Source organism: Panulirus ornatus, chromosome 46 (genome assembly GCF_036320965.1).
Source record: "Panulirus ornatus isolate Po-2019 chromosome 46, ASM3632096v1, whole genome shotgun sequence".
NCBI classification, from domain to species: Eukaryota; Metazoa; Arthropoda; class Malacostraca; order Decapoda; family Palinuridae; genus Panulirus; species Panulirus ornatus.
The window spans coordinates 23,875,097-23,895,564 of record NC_092269.1 but is presented as its reverse complement, the minus strand read 5'-3'; the positions used below and the strand labels follow the sequence as shown (position 1 = coordinate 23,895,564).

Below are 20,468 nucleotides of genomic sequence, written 5' to 3'. Positions count from 1 at the left end.
TATGATTCATGGTGAGGTGCCTGAGGATTGGCGGAATGCGTGCATAGTGCCATTGTAAAAAGGCAAAGGGGATAAGGGTGAGTGCTCAAATTACAGAGGTATAAGTTTGTTGAGTGTTCCTGGTAAATTATATTGGAAGGGTATTGATTGGGAGGGTGAAGGCATGTACAGAGCATCAGATTGGGGAAGAGCAGTGTGTTCTCAGAAGTGGTAGAGGATGTGTGGATCAGGTGTTTGCTTTGAAGAATGTATGTGAGAAATACTTAGAAAAGCAAATGGATTTGTATGTAGCATTTATGGATCGAAGAAGGCATATGATGGAGTTGATAGAGATGCTCTGTGGAAGGTATTTAAAATATATGGTGTAGTTGTTAGAAGCAGTGAAAAGTTTTTATCGAAGATGTAAGGCATGTGTACGTGTAGGAAGAGAGGAAAGTGATTGGTTCTCAGGGAATGTAGGTTTGCGGCAGGGGTGTGTGATGTCTCCATGGTTGTTTAATTTGTTTATGGATGGGGTTGTTAGGGAGGTGAATGCAAGAGTTTTGGAAAGAGGGGCAAGTATGCAGTCTGTTGTGGATGAGAGAGATTGGGAAGTGAGTCAGTTGTTGTTCGCTGATGATACAGTGCTGGTGGCTGATTCATGTGAGAATCTGCAGAAGCTGGTGACTGAGTTTGGTAAAGTGTGTGAAAGAGGAAAGTTAAGAGTAAATGTGAATAAGAGCAATATGTTTGGGTATGTTTGAAGGAATAGTGGTTCCAGGAATGTTGTATGGTTGCGAGGCGTGGGCTATGGATAGAGCTGTGCGCAGGAGAGTGGATGTGCTGGAAATGAGATGTTTGAGGACAATATATGGTGTGAGGTGGTTTGATCGAGTAAGTAATGTAAGTAAGAGAGATGTGTGAAAATAAAAAGAGTGTGGTAGAGAGAGCAGAAGAGGGTGTTTTGAAATGTTTTGGTCGCATGGAGAGAATGAGTGAGGAAAGATTGACCAAGAGGATATATATGTCAGAGGTGGAGGGAACAAGGAGAAGTGGGAGACCAAATTGGAGGTGGAAAGATGGAGTGAGAAAGATTTTGAGTGATTGGGGCCTGAATATCCAGGAGGGTGAAAGGCGTGCAAGGAATAGAGTGAATTGGAACTATGTGGTATACCGTGGTCGACGTGCTCTCAAGGGATTGAACCAGGGCATGTGAAGCGTCTGAGGTAAACCATGGAAAGTTCTGTGGGGCCTGGATGTGGAAAGGAAGCTGTGGTTTCGGTGCTTTATTACATGACAGCTAGAGACTGAATGTGAACGAATGGGGCTTTTGTTGTCTTTTTGTTAGCGCTTCCTCGCTTCCTTGAGGGGGGAGGGGGTTATTATTCCATGTGTGGCGAGGTGGCGATGGGAAAAAATAAAGGCAGACAGTATGAATTATGTACATGTGTATATATGTATATGTCTGTGTGTGAATATACATGTGTAAATTGAGATGTATAGGTAAGTATATATGCGTGTTTGGACGTGTATATATATATACATGTGTATAAGTGCATGTATATAAATATATATATATATATATATATATATATATATATATATATATATATATATATATATATATATATATATATATATATATATATATATATATATATATATATATATATATATATATATGAAATACTTATAAGAACTTTAACTCTTCGCTCAAGTCTGTGAAATCTGGCATATATAAAGAGGTCGCTGATGCAGAGAAGGAAGGACGCACCACGTTCGGTAGGATTTGGGAGTTGCCTCGATACCTGGATACTTTGGTGAGGAGGGGCGACCACGTCATCATAGAAGCAGGAACACTGACCAACTTTCTCTTAACCATAGAATACTCCCGCACAGGTACTTACTTTCCAATCAATTGAATTTGAGAAGAGGAACCTATGTTTTTTGGCTCCGATTAAACCTAAGCTTAAGGGTAAAGGGGATGAATGGTTTCTCAATGTCTTAGGAGTTAAGTCTGGGGTTAGTGTGACAGCGATAGCAATGGAGGGGATAGTACTTTTATTGAAAGAAGAATCTGAGGAATACGTGAAAGAGCGTAAAGAAGTTTCTCGTAGACTGATGTGGGGCAATGTCGGATGTGCTGTACGAGGTGAGTGACGGCTGATAGTAGCGAGAGAGATGTGATAGTTTCGCGAGAAGTTGAGTGAGCCTGTTAGCAATTTTGATGCTAGAGATAGAGTGATAGTGATTGGTGGTTTGAATGGATGAATTAGTGATGTGGTAGAGAGAGAGAGAGAGAGAGAGAGAGAGAGAGAGAGAGAGAGAGAGAGAGAGAGAGAGAGAGAGAGAGAGAGAGAGAGAGAGAGAGAGAGAGAGAGAGAGAGAGAGAGAGAGAGAGAGAGAGAGAGAGAGAGAGAGAGTAGTAAAAGGAGTATGTTTGAAAAAGTTTAACAGGAGGGGCTGAAATGGTTTGGATATTCGGAGAATTTGAGCGAAGAGAGATATACTAAGAATATATAAAAGTGAGGAAACATGGAGGAGTAGAAGGGGGATGGAGATGCGAAAGGCAAAAAGGAAGGATGGAAGATGTGTTTGACCATTACCAGTCAACACATTAACAAATGATAAACAAAAATTTTGATATGAGAGTTACTTTGAGGCGCGATTACTTCTTATCAAAACAGTTTCACTGTTCATTAATCTTCATTTTTTTTTCTTTATTGTCCGTCTGGAAGCATTTTGCATTGGCTTCCGCGTATCTGGAATACGTTCTTTAAATTCCTATTTCAATTTTCACGTAGTTTTGACTGATTATTAATGAAAATATTTTTTTTACATGAAAATTTTCGTCATAGTTTAAATATCCAACTAGAACAATCCTCCAAAATCAAATATTGGGGATCAGTATTTCCATGGTATGTGAACCTATGCATATTTTCATATGCAAGCAAATGTAAATACTTTAGGTTTGTTATTCAGAACAGTCTATATATTTCCCACATACCAGTCCATTTCTTCTTTACTCATATATGATATAATTAACTGATGATCATAGGAAAGTATCAAAATCTTTCATAAAACACATCCATTTACAATCTGCCCCACCAAGATTTGCTTGTACATTGGGTTCCATCTGTTAATTACTTATTTTTCCCACTTAAGGACAATGCGAATTTTACTTATCAAGAGAGGGTTTTCTACCACGATTGTACTGCTTGATTAGCCAAAAGGAGAATCCAGTAGTGACAGCATTAAGTAACAGGTGAGATGAAATAATGAAGATATACGCAGCTTCTCTTAATACACTTACCTTACCTCATTCAATTGACTTACTTTCGCGTTTTCCTTATGAATATTTCACTTGAATAACATTAAATCAGATCTATATTATGCAGCTGGGTACAAAGGTTCATGATATCTATATATATATATATATATATATATATATATATATATATATATATATATATATATATATATATATATATATATATATATATATATATATATATATATATATATATATATATATATATAAATATATATATATTTTTATTTCTTTCAAACTATTCACCCTTTCCCGCGTTAGTGAGGTAGCGTTAAGAACAGAGGATTGTGCCATAGAGGGAATATCCTCACCTGGCCCCCTTCTCAGTTCCTAATTTTGGAAATTAAAAAGAAAAAAAAGGAGAGGGGAGGATTTCCAGCCACGCACCCCGTCCCCTTTTGGTCGCCTTCTACGACACGCAGGGAATGCGTGGGAAGTATTCTTAGTCCCCTTTCCCCAGGGAAATATATATATATATATATATATATATATATATATATATATATATATATATATATATATATATATATATATATATATATATATATATATATATATATATATATATATATTTTTTTTTTTTTTTTCTTTTTTTTTTGCTTTGTTGCTGTCTCCCGCGTTTGCGAGGTAGCGCAAGGAAACAGACGAAAGAAATGGCCCAACCCACCCCTATACACATGTATATACATACGTCCACACACGCAAATATACATACCTACACAGCCTTCCATGGTTTACCCCAGACGCTTCACATGCCCTGACTCAATCCACTGACAGCACGTCAACCCCGGTATAGCACATCGATCCAATTCACTCTATTCCTTGCCCTCCTTTCACCCTCCTGCATGTTCAGGCCTCGATCGCTCAAAATCTTTTTCACTCCATCTTTCCACCTAAAATTTGGTCTCCCACTTCTCCTCGTTCCCTCCACCTCCGACACATATATCCTCTTGGTCAATCTTTCCTCACTCATTCTCTCCATGTGCCCAAATCATTTCAAAACACCCTCTTCTGCTCTCTCAACCACGCTCTTTTTATTTCCACACATCTCTCTTATCCTTACGTTACTTACTCGATCAAACCACCTTACACCACACATTGTCCTCAAACATCTCATTTCCAGCAGATCCATCCTCCTGCGCACAACTCTATCCATAGCCCACGCCTCGCAGCCATACAACATTGTTGGAACCACTATTCCTTCAAACATACCCATTTTTGCTTTCCGAGATAATGTTCTCGACTTCCAAACATTCTTCAAGGCTCCCAGAATTTTCACCCCCTCCCCCACCCCATGATCCATTTCCGCTTCCATGGCTCCATCCGCTGCCAGATCCACTCCCAGATATCTAAAACACTTTACTTCCTCCAGTTTTTCTCCATTCAAACTTACCTCCCAATTGACTTGACCCTCAACCCTACTGTACCTAATTACCTTGCTCTTATTCACATTTACTCTTAACTTTCTTCTTTCACACACATTACCAAACTCAGTCACCAGCTTCTACAGTTTCTCACATGAATCAGCCACCAGCGCTGTATCATCAGCGAACAACATCTGACTCACTTCAAAAGCTCTCTTATCCCCAACAGACTTTATACTTGAACTTCTTTAAAAAACTCTTGCATTCACCTCCCTAACAACCCCATCCATAAACAAATTAAACAACCATGGCGAAATCACACACCTCTGCCGCAAACCTACATTCACTGAGAACCAATCACTTTCCTCTCTTCCTACAGGTACATATGCTTTACATCCTCGATAAAAACTTTTCACTGCTTCTAACAACTTGCCTCCCACACCATATATTCTTAATACCTTCCACAGAGCATCTCTATCAACTCTATCATATGCCTTCTCCAGATCCATAAATGCTACATACAAATCCATTTGCTTTTCTAAGTATTTCTCACATACATTCTTCAAAGGAAAGACCTGATCCACACATCCTTTACCACTTCTGAAACAAACACTGCTCTTCCCCAATCTGATGCTCTGTACATGCCTTCACCCTCTGAGTCAATACCCTCCCATATAATTTACCAGCAATACTCAACAAACTTATACCTCTGTAATTTGAGCACTCACTCTTATCCCCTTTGCCTTTGTACAATGGCACTATGCAGGCATTCCGCCAATCCTCAGGCACTTCACCATGTGTCATACATACATTAAATAACCTTACCAACCAGTCAACAATACAGTCACCCCCTTTTTTAATACATTCCACTGCAATACCATCCAAACCTGCTGCCTTGCCGCCTTTCATCTTCCGCAAAGCTTTTACTACCTCTTCTCTGTTTACCAAATCATTTTCCCTAACCCTCTCACTTTGCACACCACCTCGACCAAAACACTCTATATCTGCCACTCTATCATCAAACACGTTCAACAAACCTTCAAAATACTCACTCCATCTCCTTCTCACATCACCACTACTTGTTATCACCTCCCCATTTGCGCCCTTCACTGAAGTTCCCATTTGCTCCCTTGTCTTACGCACTTTATTTACCTCCTTCCAGAACATCTTTTTATTCTCCCTAAAATTTACTGATACTCTCTCACCCCAACTCTCATTTGCCCTTTTTTTCACCTCTTGCACCTTTCTCTTGACCTCCTGTCTCTTTCTTTTATACATCTCCCACTCAATTGCAATTTTTGCCTGCAAAAATCGTCCAAATGCCTCTCTCTTCTCTTTCACTAATACTCTTACTTCTTCCTCCCACCACTCACTACCCTTTCTAATCAACCCATCTCCCACTCTTCTCATGCCACAATCATCTTTTGCGCAATCCATCACTGATTCCCTAACTACATCCCATTCCTCCCCCACTCCACTTACTTCCATTGTTCTCACCTTTTTCCATTCTGTACTCAGTCTCTCCTGGTACTTCCTCACACAAGTCTCCTTCCCAAGCTCACTTACTCTCACCACCCTCTTCACCCCAACATTCACTCTTCTTTTCTGAAAACCCATATAAATCTTCACATTAGCCTCCACAAGATAATGATCAGACATCCCTCCAGTTGCACCTCTCAGCACATTAACATCCAAAAGTCTCTCTTTCGCGCGCCTGTCAATTAACACGTAATCCAATAACGCTCTCTGGCCATCTCTCCTATTTACATACGTATACTTATGTATATCTCGCTTTTTAAACCAGGTATTCCCAATCATCAGTCCTTTTTCAGCACATAAATCTACAAGCTCTTCACCATTTCCATTTACAACACTTAACACCCCATGTATACCAATTATTCCCTCAACTGCCACATTACTCACCTTTGCATTCATATCACCCATCACTATAACCCGGTCTCGTGCATCAAAACCACTAACACACTCATTCAGCTGCTCCCTAAACACTTTCCTCTCATGATCTTTCTTCTCATGCCCAGGTGCATATGCACCAATAATCACCCATCTCTCTCCATCAACTTTCAGTTTTACCCATATTAATCGAGAATTTACTTTCTTACATTCTATCACATACTCCCACAACTCCTGTTTCAGGAGTACTGCTACTCCTTCCCTTGCTCTTGTCCTCTCACGAACCCCTGACTTTACTCCCAAGACATTCCCAAACCACTCTTCCCCTTTACCCTTGAGCTTCGTTTCACTCAGAGCCAAAACATACAGGTTCCTCTCCTCAAACATACTACCTATCTCTCCTTTCTTCACATCTTGGTTACATCCACACACATTTAGGCACCTCAATATGAGCCTTCGAAGAGGATGAGCACTCCCAGCGTGACTCCTTCTTCTGTTTCCCATTTTAGAAAGTTAAAAAAGTACAAGGAGGGGAGGATTTCTGGCCCCCTGCTCCCGTCCCCTCTAGTCGCTTTCTAAGACACACGAGGAATGCGTGGGAAGTGTTCTTTCACCCCTATCCCCAGGGATAATATACATATATATATATATATATATATATATATATATATATATATATATATATATATATATATATACACATACACACACATACACACACATACGCACATACACACACACACACACATACATATATATACATATGAAAAATGTAAGAAACAATTTAAAAAACTGAAACTTCTAGCTTGAAATATATAATGTGGCTGGAAATGAGATGTTTGATTACAATGTGTGGTGTGAGGTGGTTTGATCGAGTAAGTAACGTAAAGGTAAGAGAGATTTTTGGAAATGAAAAGAGCGTGGTTGAGAGAGCAGAAGAGGGTTTTTTGAAATGGTTTGGGCACATGGAGAGAATGAGTGAGGAAAGGTTGACCAAGAGGATATATGTGTAGGAGGTGGAGGGAACGAGGAGAAGAGGGAGACCAAATTGGAGGTGGAAAGATGGAGTGAAAAAGATTTTGTGTGATCGGGGCCTGAACAGGCAGGAGGGTGAAAGGAGGGCAAGGAGTAGAGTGAATTGGAGCGATGTGGTATACCGGGGTTGACGTGCTGTCAGTGGATTGAATCAGGGCATGTGAAGCGTCTGGGGTAAACCATTGAAAGCTGTGTAGGTATGTATATTTGCGTGTGTGGACGTATGTATATACATGTGTATGGGGGTGGGTTGGGCCATTTCTTTCGTCTGTGTCCTTGCGCTACCTCGCAAACGCGGGAGACAGCGACAAAGCAAAAAAAGAAAAAAGAATATATATATATATATATTTATATATATATATAATATATATATATATATATATATATATATATATATATATATATATATATATATATATATATATATATATATATAGATAGATATATATATATATATATATATTGGAAAGGATCACAATTTTGCGTGTGATCAAGATATTCCTATGAGTCCACGGGGAAAATGAAACACGAAAAGTTCCCAAGTGCACTTTCCTGTAATAATCACATCATCAGGGGAGACACAAGAGAGAAATATAACAGTCAGTTGATATACATCGAAGAGACGAAGCTAGAACGCCTTTTGGTAAACATGTGATTGTCCAAAACATACAAGGAGCGTTCATAATTTTTTCATTTTACAAATCTTATCAACAATAAAGTTATATAATTTGTACAGACCATCACTAATATTAAGATTATAATTCCCTGTGTATTTAACAATAGAGGATTCAATGATATTTCTCTTGGTAATAAAGTTGGAGTTAACAACTGAGATGGCGTTACTCCAGTCAATACAATGATCATAGTTTTTAACATGATTAAACAAGGCATTTGATTCTTGTCCCGTTCTTATACTATATTTATGTTGCTTAAGTCTAACAAAAAGATCCTTACCACTCTGACCAACACAAAATTTATCACAGTTTCCACACGAAACTTTATAGGTGCAACCAAGAGAATTTTCTGGTGAATTCCTGATTAAGATATCCTTTATAGTATTATTGTTGCTAAAGGCAACATTTACATTAAAGGATTTAAGGAACATGGGAAGCAAAGTGAAATTATTATCAAAAGGGAGAACTAAAAGATTCTTGGTGTCAATGGGAGGTTTGGGCTCAACTCTATAAAATGATTTCTTTGCTAACTAAGGGATTTATCAATGAAAGATCTAGGGCACTTTAACTTAGATCCAATAGAATATATCTTCTCAAACTCATCATCAATAAACTCTGGACTGCAAATACGTAATGCCCTTAGGAACATAGACTGAAATGATGATAATTTATCTCTGTCATGTTGAGATGAGTAATAATGGATATATGAGCATACATTGGTGGGTTTTCTGTATATGCTAAACTTAAGCTTGTTTCCTTGTCTATGGATCATGCAATCTAAAAATGGTAACATACCATTATTTTCATTTCCTTCAGTAAATTTGATGGAAGGTACTAAATTGTTAAGTAAGGGGAGGAATATTTGTAAATTTTCATTTGTTGGCCAAACACAAAGAACATCATCTACATACCTAAACCAAATTGCATTGGAAGGTAACATATCCTTTAGCAATTTTGTTTTAAATAATTCCATATAAAGGTTAGTTAGTACAGGTGAAAGACGGTTACCCATTGCCATACCAAATTTTTGAGCGTAATAATCTCCATTAAATTGAAATACACAGTCTTTTATACATGATTTTATCAGTTCAATGAAGTTAGACTTTGAAACAGGTAAAACAATATCATCCAAGACATCAAATAAATATTCTATAAGGTCATCAACTGGAACTTTAATGAAAAGTGAGGAAACATCAAAGCTAACTAGTTTGAAATCAAAATTAATATTGATATTGTTTAGCTTGTTGACTAAATCTACATTGTTCATGATATTAGAATTTGATACCTTACCCACTAAAGGGCTTAATAAGGAAAGAAACCATTTTGATGATTTATATGTGATGGAGCCTACTAAACTGACTATAGGTCTAGCTGGAAAATTTCGTTTATGTGTTTTGATAAGTCCATACATATATGGCAATGTAGGGGACAAAGATGTCAAATTTCTCTCATCAAAAATTTGTCATCTTTGTCCCCTTCATTGCCATATATGTATGGACTTATCAAAACAAATAAACCAAATTTTCCAGCAAGACTTATAATTAGTTCAATAGTCTCCATCACATATAAATTATCAAAATGGTTAGTTTCCTTATTAAGCCCTTTAGTGGGTAAGGTATCAAATTCTAATATCATGAACAATGTAGATTTAGTCAAAAGCTAAACAATATCAATATTAATTTTGATTTCAAACTAGTTAGCTTTGATGTTTCCTCACTTTTCACTAAAGTTCCAGTTGATGAACTTTTAGAATATTTATTTGATTTCTTGGATGATATTCATTTACCTGTTTCGAAGTCTAATTTCATTGAACTGATAAAATTGTTTATAAAAGACTGTGTATTTCAATTTAATGGAGATTATCATGCTCAAAAATTTGGTATACCAATAGGTAACCCTCTTTCACCTGTACTAAGTAACCTTTATATGGAATTTTTTGAAACAAAATTACTAAAGAATATCTTACCTTCTAATGCAATTTGGTTTAGGTATGTAGACGATGTTCTTTGTGTTTGGCCAACAAATGAAAATTTACAAATATTTCTCCCCTTACTTAACAATTTAGTACCTTCCATCAAATTCATTGTAGAAAATGAAAATAATGGTATGTTACCATTTTTAGATTGCATGATCCATAGACAAGAAAACAAGTTTAAGTTTAGCATATACAGAAAACCCACCAATGTATGCTCATATATCCATTATTACTCATCTCAACATGACAGAGTTAAATTATCATCATTTCAATCTATGTTCCTAAGGGCATTACGTATTTGCAGTCCAGAGTTTATTGATGATGAGTTTGAGAAGATATATTCTATTGGATCTAAGTTAAAGTACTTTAGATCTTTCATTGATAAATCCCTTAAGTTAGCAAAGAATTCATTTTATAGAGTTGAGCCCAAACCTCCCATTGACATCAAGAATCTTTTAGTTCTCCCTTTTCATAATAATTTCACTTTGTTTCCCATGTTGCTTAAATCCTTTGCTGTAAATGTTGCCTTTAGGAACAATATTACTATAAGGAATATCTTAATCAGGAATTCACCAGAAAACTCTCTTGGTTGCATCAATAAAGTTTCTTGTGTAAACTGTGATAAATTTTCTGTTGGTCAGACTGGTAAGGATCTTTCTGTTACACTTAAGCAACATAAATATAGTATAAGAACGGGACAAGAATTAAATGCCTTGTTTAATCATGTTAAAAACTATGATCATTGTATTGACTGGAGTAACGCCATCTCAGTTGTTAACTCTAACTCTATTACAAAGAGAAATATCATAGAATCTTCTATTATTAGATACACAGAGAATTATAATCTTAATATTAGTGATGGTCTGTACAAATTAGATAACTTTATTGTTGATAAGATTTCTAAAATGATAAGTTTATGAACGCTAGTTGTATGTTTTGGACAATCACATGTTTATCAAATGGCGTCTTAGCTTCGTCTCTTCGTGTTACACGAAAATGCACTTGGGAACTTTTCGTGTTTCATTTTTCCCGTGGACTCTTAGGAATATATACATACATACATATATATATATATATATATATATATATATATATATATATATATATATTTTTTTTTTTTTTTTTTTTTTTTTTTTATACTTTGTCGCTGTCTCCCGCGTTTGCGAGGTAGCGGAAGGAAACAGACGAAAGAAATGGCCCAACCCCCCCCATACACATGTACATACACACGTCCACACACACAAATATACATACCTACACAGCTTTCCATGGTTTACCCCGGACGCTTCACATGCCTTGATTCAATCCACTGACAGCACGTCAACCCCTGTATACCACATCGCTCCAATTCACTCTATTCCTTGCCCTCCTTTCCCCCTCCTGCATGTTCAGGCCCCGATCACACAAAATCTTTTTCACTCCATCTTTCCACCTCCAATTTGGTCTCCCTCTTCTCCTCGTTCCCTCCACCTCCGACACATATATCCTCTTGGTCAATCTTTCCTCACTCATTCTCTCCATGTGCCCAAACCATTTTGAAACACCCTCTTCTGCTCTCTCAACCACGCTCTTTTTATTTCCACACATCTCTCTTACCCTTACGTTACTTACTCGATCAAACCATCTCACACCACACATTGTCCTCAAACATCTCATTTCCAGCACATCCATCCTCCTGCGCACAACTCTATCCATAGCCCACGCCTCGCAACCATACAACATTGTTGTATATATATATATATATATACAATGTTGTATGGTTCCGAGGCGTGGGCTATGGATAGAGTTGTGCGCAGGAGGGTGGATGTGCTGGAAATGAGATGTTTGAGGACAATATGTGGTGTGAGGTGGTTTGATCGAGTAAGTAACGTAAGGGTAAGAGAGATGTGTGGAAATAAAAAGAGTATGGTTGAGAGAGCAGAAGAGGGTGTTTTGAAATGGTTTGGTCACATGGAGAGAATGAGTGAGGAAAGATTGACCAAGAGGATATATGTGTCAGAGGTGGAGGGAACGAGAAGTGGGAGACCAAATTGGAGGTGGAAAGATTGAGTGAAAAGGATTTTGAGTGATCGGGGCCTGAACATGCATGAGGGTGAAAGGCGTGCAATGAATAAAGTGAATTGGAACGATGTCGTATACCGGGGTCGACGTGCTGTCAATAGATTGAACCAGGGCATGTGAAGTGTCTCGGGTAAACCATGGAAAGTTCTGTGGGCCTGGATGTGGAAAGGGAGCTATGGTTTCGGTGCATTATTACATGACAGCTAGAGACTGAGTGTGAATGAATGGGGCCTTTGTTGTCTTTTCCTAGCGCTACCTCGCGCGCATGAGGGGGGGGGGGGGGTTATTCCATGTGTGGCAAGGTAGCGATGGGAATAAATAAAGGCCGACAGTATGAATTATGTACATGTGTATATATGTATATGTCTGTGTGTGCATATATATGTGTACATTGAGATGTATAGGTATGTATATTTGCGTGTGTGGACGTGTATTTATATACATGGGTATGTGTGTGGGTTGGCCATTTCTTTCGTCTGTTTCCTTGCGCTACCTCGCTAAAGCGGGAGACAGCGACAAAGCAAAATAAATAAGTAAATAAATATATATATATATATATATATATATATATATATATATATATATATATATATATATATATATATATATATATATATATATTTTTTTTTTCTTTGCTTTGTCGCTGTCTCCCGCGTTTGCGAGGTAGCGCAAGGAAAACAGACGAAAGAAATGGCCCAACCCACCCCCATACACATCCTACATCCACACACGCAAATATACATACCTACACAGCTTTCCATGGTTTACCCCAGACGCTTCACATGCCTTGATTCAATCCACTGACAGCACGTCAACCCCGGTATACCACATCGCTCCAATTCACTCTATTCGTTGCCCTCCTTTCACCCTCCTGCATGCTCAGGCCCCGATCACACAAAATCTTTTGCACTCCATCTTTCCACCTCCAATTTGATCTCCCTCTTCTCCTCGTTCCCTCCACCTCCGACACATATATCCTCTTGGTCAATCTTTCCTCACTCATTCTCTTCATGTGCCCGAAGCATTTCAAAACACCCTCTTCTGCTCTCTCAACCACGCTCTTTTTATTTCCACACATCTCTCTTACCCTTACGTTACTTACTCGATCAAACCACCTCACACCACACATTGTCCTCAAACATATCATTTCCAGCACATCCATCCTCCTGCGTACAACTCTATCCATAGCCCACGCCTCGCAACCATACAACATTGTTGGCACCACTATTCCTTCAAACATACCCATTTTTGCTTTCCGAGATAATGTTCTCGACTTCCACACATTCTTCGAGGCTCCCAGAATTTTCGCCTCCTCCCCCACCCTATGATCCACTTCCGCTTCCATGGTTCCATCCGCTGCCAGATCCACTCCCAGATATCTAAAACACTTCACTTCCTCCAGTTTTTCTCAATTCAAACTCACCTCCCAATTGACTTGACCCTCAACCCTACTGTACCTAATAACCTTGCTCTTATTCACATTTACTCTTAACTTTCTTCTTTCACACACTTTACCAAACTCAGTCACCAGCTTCTGCAGTTTCTCACATGAATCAGCCACCAGCGCTGTATCATCAGCGAACAACAACTGACTCACTTCCAAAGCTGTCTCATCCACAACAGACTTCATACTTGCCCCTCTTTCCAAAACTCTTGCATTCACCTCCCTAACAACCCCATCCATAAACAAATTAAACAATCATGGAGACATCACACACCCCTGCCGCAAACCTACATTCACTGAGAACCAATCACTTTCCTCTCTTCCTACACGTACACATGCGTTACATCCTCGATAAAAACTTTTCACTGCTTCTAACAACTTGCCTCCCACACCATATATTCTTAATACCTTCCACAGAGCATCTCTATCAACTCTATCATATGCCTTCTCCAGATCCATAAATGCTACATACAAATCCATTTGCTTTTCTAAGTATTTCTCACATACATTCTTCAAAGCAAACACCTGATCCACACATCCTCTACCACTTCTGAAACCACACTGCTCTTCCCCAATCTGATGCTCTCTACATGCCTTCACCCTCTCAATCAATATCCTCTCATATAATTTACCAGGAATACTCAACAAACTTATACCTCTGTAATTTGAGCACTCACTCTTATCCCCTTTGCCTTTGTACAATGGCACTATGCACGCTTTCCGCCAATCGTCAGGCACCTCACCATGAGTCATACAGACATTAAATAACCTTACCAACCAGTCAACAATACAGTCACTCCCTTTTTTAATAAATTCCACTGCAATACCATCCAAACCTGCTGCCTTGCCGGCTTTCATCTTCCGCAAAGCTTTTACTACCTCTTCTCTGTTTACCAACTCATTTTCCCTAACCCTCTCACTTTGCACACCACCTCGACCAAAACACCCTATATCTGCCACTCTATCATCAAACACATTCAACAAACCTTCAAGATATATATATATATATATATATATATATATATATATATATATATATATATATATATATATATATATATATATATATATATATATATATATATATATATATATATATATATATATATATATATATATATGATTATTCCTCATGTGTCGTTGAAGGCGACTAAAGGGGACGGGAGCAGGGGGCTAGAAACTCTTTCATCCCTGTATTTTTACTCTCTCAAAGGGGAAACAAAAGAAGGAGTCACGCGGGGAATGCTCATGCTCCTCGAAGGCTTAGAATGGCGTATCTAAATGTGTGTGGATGTAACCAAGTTGAGAAAAAGGGAGAGACAGGTAGTATGTTTAAGGAAAGGAACCGGGATGTTTTGGCTCTGAGCGAAACGAAGCTCAAGTGTAAAGGGGAAGAGTGGTTTATGGGTAAAGTCAAGGTTTAGTAAGAGGACAAGAGCAAGGGATGAGTTGCATTACTCCTGAAACAGGGGTTGTGGGAGTATGTGATAGAGTGTAAGAAAGTAAACTTTAGATTGATATGGGTAAAACTGAAAGTGGATGGAGAGAGATGCGTGATCATTGATGCATAAGCACCTGGGCATGAGAAGAAAGATCATAAGAGGTAAGTGTTTTGGGAGCAGCTGAGTGAGTGTGTTAGTGGTTCTGTTGCACGAGACCGAGTTATAGTGTTGGGTGATTTGAATGCAAAGGTGAGTAATGTGGCAGATGAGGGAATGATTAGTGTACATGGGGTGTTCAGTGTTGTATATGGAGATGGGGAAGAGCTTGTAGATTTATGTGCTAAAAAGGAATGGTGATTGGGAATACCTGGTATAAAAAGAGAGATATACATAAGTATACATATGTAAGTAGGAGAGATGGCCAGAGAGCGTTATTGGACTACGTGTTAATCGATAGGCGCGCGAAAGAGAGACTTTAGGATGTTAATGTGCTGAGAGGTGCAACTGGAGGGATGTCTGATTATTATCTTGTGGAGGCGAAGGTGAAGATTTGTATATGTTTTCAGAAAAGAACAGAGAATGTTGGGGTGAAGAGAGTGATAGGAGTAAGTGATCTTGGGAAGAAGACTTGTGTGAGGAAGTACCAGGAGAGACTGAGTACAGAATGGTAAAAGGTGAGAACAAAGGAGGTAAGGAGAGTAGGGGAGGAATGGGATATATTTAGGGAATCTGTGATGGCTTGTGCAAAAGATGCTTGTGGCATAAGAAGCGTGGGAGGTGGGCAGATTAGAAAGGGTAGTGAGTGGCGGGATGAAGAAGTAGGATTATTAGTGAAAGAGAAGAGAGAGACATTTGGACGATTTTTGCAGGGAAATAATGCATATGACTAGGAGATGTTTAAAAGAAAGAGGCAGGAGGTCAACAGAAAGGTGCAAAAGGCGAAAAAGAGGGCAAATTAGAGTTTGGGTGAGAGAGTATCATTAAATTTTGGGTAGAATCAAAAGATGTTTAGGAAGGAGGTAGATAAAGTGCGTGAGACAAGGGAACAAATAGGAACATCAGTGAAGGGGGCAAATGGGGAGATGATAACAAGTAGTGGCGATGTGAGAAGGAGATTGAGTGGGTAATTTGAAAGTTTGTTAAATATGTTTGATGATAGAGTGGCAGATATACGGTGTTTTGGTCGAAGTGGTGTGCAGAGTGAGTGGGAGAGGGAGAATGTTTTGGTAAACAGAGAAGAGGTAATAAAAGCTTTCGGAAGATGAAAGCCAGCAAGGTAGCGGGATTGGATGGTATTGCAGTGGAATTTATCAAAGAAGGGGGTGTCTGTATTCTTGACTGGTTGGTAAGGTTATCTAATGTATGTATGACTCATGGTGAGGTGCCTGAGGACTGGCGGAATGCTTGCTTTGAATCATTGTACAAAGGCAAAGGTGATAAGAGTGAGTACACAAATTACAGAGGAATAAGTTTGTTGAGAATTATATGGTAAATTATATGGTATTATATGGGAAATTATATGGTAGGATATTGATTGAGAAGGTGAAGGCATGTATAGAGCATCAAATTGGGGATGAGCAGTGTGGTTTCAGAAGTGGTAGAATATGTGTGGATCAGGTATTTGCTTTAAAAAATGTATGTGAGAAATACTTAAAAAGTAAATGAATTTGTATGTAGCATTTATGGATCTGAAGAAGGCATATGATAGAGTTGATAAAGTTGCTCTGTCGAAAGTATTAAGAATATATGATGTGTGAGGAAGTTGTTAGAAGCAGTGAAAATTTTTTGGTTTGCGGCAGGGGTGCGTGATGTCTCCATGGTTTTTTTTATTTTTTTTATAGATGTGGTAGTTAGAGAGGTGAATGCGAGAGTTTTGGAAGGAGAGGCAAGCATGCAGTCTGTTGTGAATGAGAGAGATTGGGAAGTGAGTCAGTTGTTGTTCGCTGATGATAAAGCGCTGGTGGCTGATTCGGGTGAGAAACTGCAGAAGCTGGTGACTGAGTTTGGTAAAGTGTGTGAAAGAAGAAAGCTGAGAGGAAATATCAATAAGAACAAGGTTATTAGGTACAGTAGGGTTCAGGGACAAGTCAGATGGGAGGTGAGTTTGAATGGAGAAAAACTGGAGGAAGTGAAGTGTTTTAGATATATGAGAGCGGATTTGGCTGCTGATGGAACCATGGAAGAGAAAGTGAATCATAAGGCGGGTGATGGGGTGAAAGTTCTGGGAGCGTTGAAGAATGTTTGGAAGTTGAGAATGTTATCTTGGAAAGAAGGAATGGGTATGTTTGAAGGAAAAGTGGTTCCAACAATGTTATATAGTTGCAAGGCGTCGGCTATAGATAAAGTTTTGCGGAGGAGGGTGGATGTGCTGGAACTAGATGTTTGAGGACAATAGTTGGTGTGAGGTGGTTTGATCTAGTAAGTAGTGAAAGGGTAAGAGAGATGTGTGGTAATAAAAAGAGTGTGGTTGAGAGAGCAGAAGAGGGTGTTTTGAAATGGTTTGGTTGCATGGAGAGAATGAGTGAGGAAAGATTGACCAAGAGGATATATGTGTCAGAGGTAGAGGGAACGAGGAGAAGTGGGAGACCAAATTGGAGATGGAAAGATGGAGTGAAACAGATGTTGAGTGATCGGGGCTTGACCATGTAGGAGTGTGAAAGGCATGCAAGCAAAAGGGTGAATTAGAAGGATGTGGTATACCGGGGTCTACGTGCTGTGAATGGATTGAACCAGGGCATATGAAGCGTCTTGGGCAAACCATCGATAGTTTTGTGGAGCCTGGATGTGGAAAGGGAGCTGTGGTTTCGGTGTATCATACATGACACCTAGAGACAGAGTGTGAACGAATGTGGCCTTTGTTGTCTTTTCTTAGCGCTACTTCGCGCATATGCGGGGGGAGGGGGCTTTCATTTCATGTGTGGCGTGGTGGCGACGGAAATGAATAAGAGCAGACAGTAGGAGTTATGTACATTTTTACATATGTATATGTGTATGTGTGTGTATATATATGTATACGTTGAGATGTATAGGTATGTGTATGTGCGTGTGTACAGGTGTATGTATATTCATGTCTATGTGGTTGGGTTGGGCCATACTTTCGTCTGTCTCCTTGCGTTACCTCGGTGTTAGGGGAGACAGGGAAAAAGTATAATAAATAGTATAATAAGTGTCATAAGTATAATAAATGAATTTATAAATATATAAATGAATAAATAAATAAATAAATAAATATATAGATGGAGTGAAGAAGATTTTGTGTGATCGGGGCCTGAACATGCAGGAGGTTGAGGGGAGGGCAAGGAATAGAGTGAATTGGAGCGATGTGGTATACCGGGGTTGACGTGCTGTCGGTGGATTGAATCAGGGCATGTGAAGCGTCTGGGGTAAACCATGGAAAGCTGTGTAGGTATGTATATTTGCGTGTGTAGACGTATGTATATACATGTGTATGGGGGTGGGATGGGCCATTTCTTTCGTCTGTTTCCTTGCGCTACCTCGCAAACGTGGGAGACAGCGACAAAGCAAAAAAAAAAAAAAAAAAAAAAAAAAATATATATATATATATATATATATATATATATATATATATATATATATATATATATATATATATATATATATATATATATATATATATATCTATATATATATATATCTATATCTTTCTTTTCTTTCGCACTATTCGCCATTTCCCGCATTAGCGAGGTAGCGCTACGAACAGAGGACTGGGCCTTAGAGAGAATATCCTCACCTGGCCCCCTTCTCTGTTCCTTCTTTTGGAAAATTAAAAAAAAACGAGAGGGGAGGATTTCCAGCCACCCGCTCCCTCCCCTTTTAGTCGCCTTCTACGACACACAGGGAATACGTGGGAAGTATTCTTTCTCCCCTATCCCCAGGGATATATATATATATATATATATATATATATATATATATATATATATATATATATATATATATATATATATATATATTTTTCTTTTTTTTTTCAAACTATTCGCCATTTCCCGCGTTAGCGAGGTAGCTTTAAGAACAGAGAGCTGGGCCATTGAGGGAATATCCTCACCTGGCCCCCCCTTCTCTGTTCCTGCTTTTGGAAAATTAAAAATATATATATATATATATATATATATATATATATATATATATATATATATATATATATATATATATATATATATATATATATATATATATATATATATATATATATATACATATATATATATATATATATATATATATATATATATATATATAGGAACAGAGAATTGGGCCAGGTGAGGGTATTCCCTCAAGGCCCAGTCCTCTGTTCTTAACGCTACCTCGCTAATGCGGGAAATGGCGAATAGTTTGAAAGAAAGAATATATATATATATATATATATATATATATATATATATATATATATATATATATATATATATATATATATATATATATATATATATATATATATATATATATATATATATATGTATATATAGTATATGCATATGTAGTGAGGGGTGAGATGAATAAGTAAGATTATTAGTGAAAGAGAAGAGAGAGGCATTTGGACGATTTTTACATGGAAAAAATGCAAATGAGTGGGATATGTATAAAAGAAAGAGACAGGATGTCAAGAGAAAGGTGCAAGAGGAGAAAAAGAGGGCAAATGAGAGTTGGGGTGAGAGAGTATCATTAAATTTTGGGGAGAATAAAAAGTTGTTCTGGAAGGAGGTAAATAAAGTGCGTAAGACAAGTGAGCAAATGGGAACTTCAGTGAAGGGGGCTAATGGGGAGGTGATAACAAATAGTGGTGATCTGAGGAAGATGGAGTGAGCATTTTGAACGGTTTGTTGATGTGTTTGATGGATAGAGTTGCAGAACTACAGGGTGTTTTGGGTCTCGAGGTGGTGTGCAAAGTGAGGAGGGTTAGGGGAAATGATTTGGTTAAACAGGGAAGAGGCAGTAAAGCTATGTGAAGATGAAAGCCGGGAGCAGCAGGTTTGGATGGTATTGCAGAGGAATTTATTAAAAAAGTTGTGACTGTTTGTTTGACTGGTTGGTTAAGGTTGTTTAATGTATGTAATGATTCATGATGGAGGTGCCTGAGGATTTTTTAATTGGATTCGCGGAATGCTTGCATAGTGCATTGTAAAAAGCAAAAGGGAATAGAGTGAGTGCTTCATATTATAGAAGGTATAAGTTTGTGAGTATCCTGGTAATTATATGGGGTGTATTGATTGAGAGGGTGGAAGGGCAATGAA

The 20,468-nt window shown here is 38.2% G+C and overlaps 1 protein-coding gene across 1 annotated transcript in view; it reads left to right on the top strand.

Annotated features, from left to right (window-relative positions):
- LOC139763335 (glutamate receptor-like) overlaps nucleotides 1-20,468 on the top strand; it is a 767,617-nt gene that overhangs the window by 646,530 nt on the left and 100,619 nt on the right. The gene's annotated exons all lie outside the window — the stretch shown is intronic.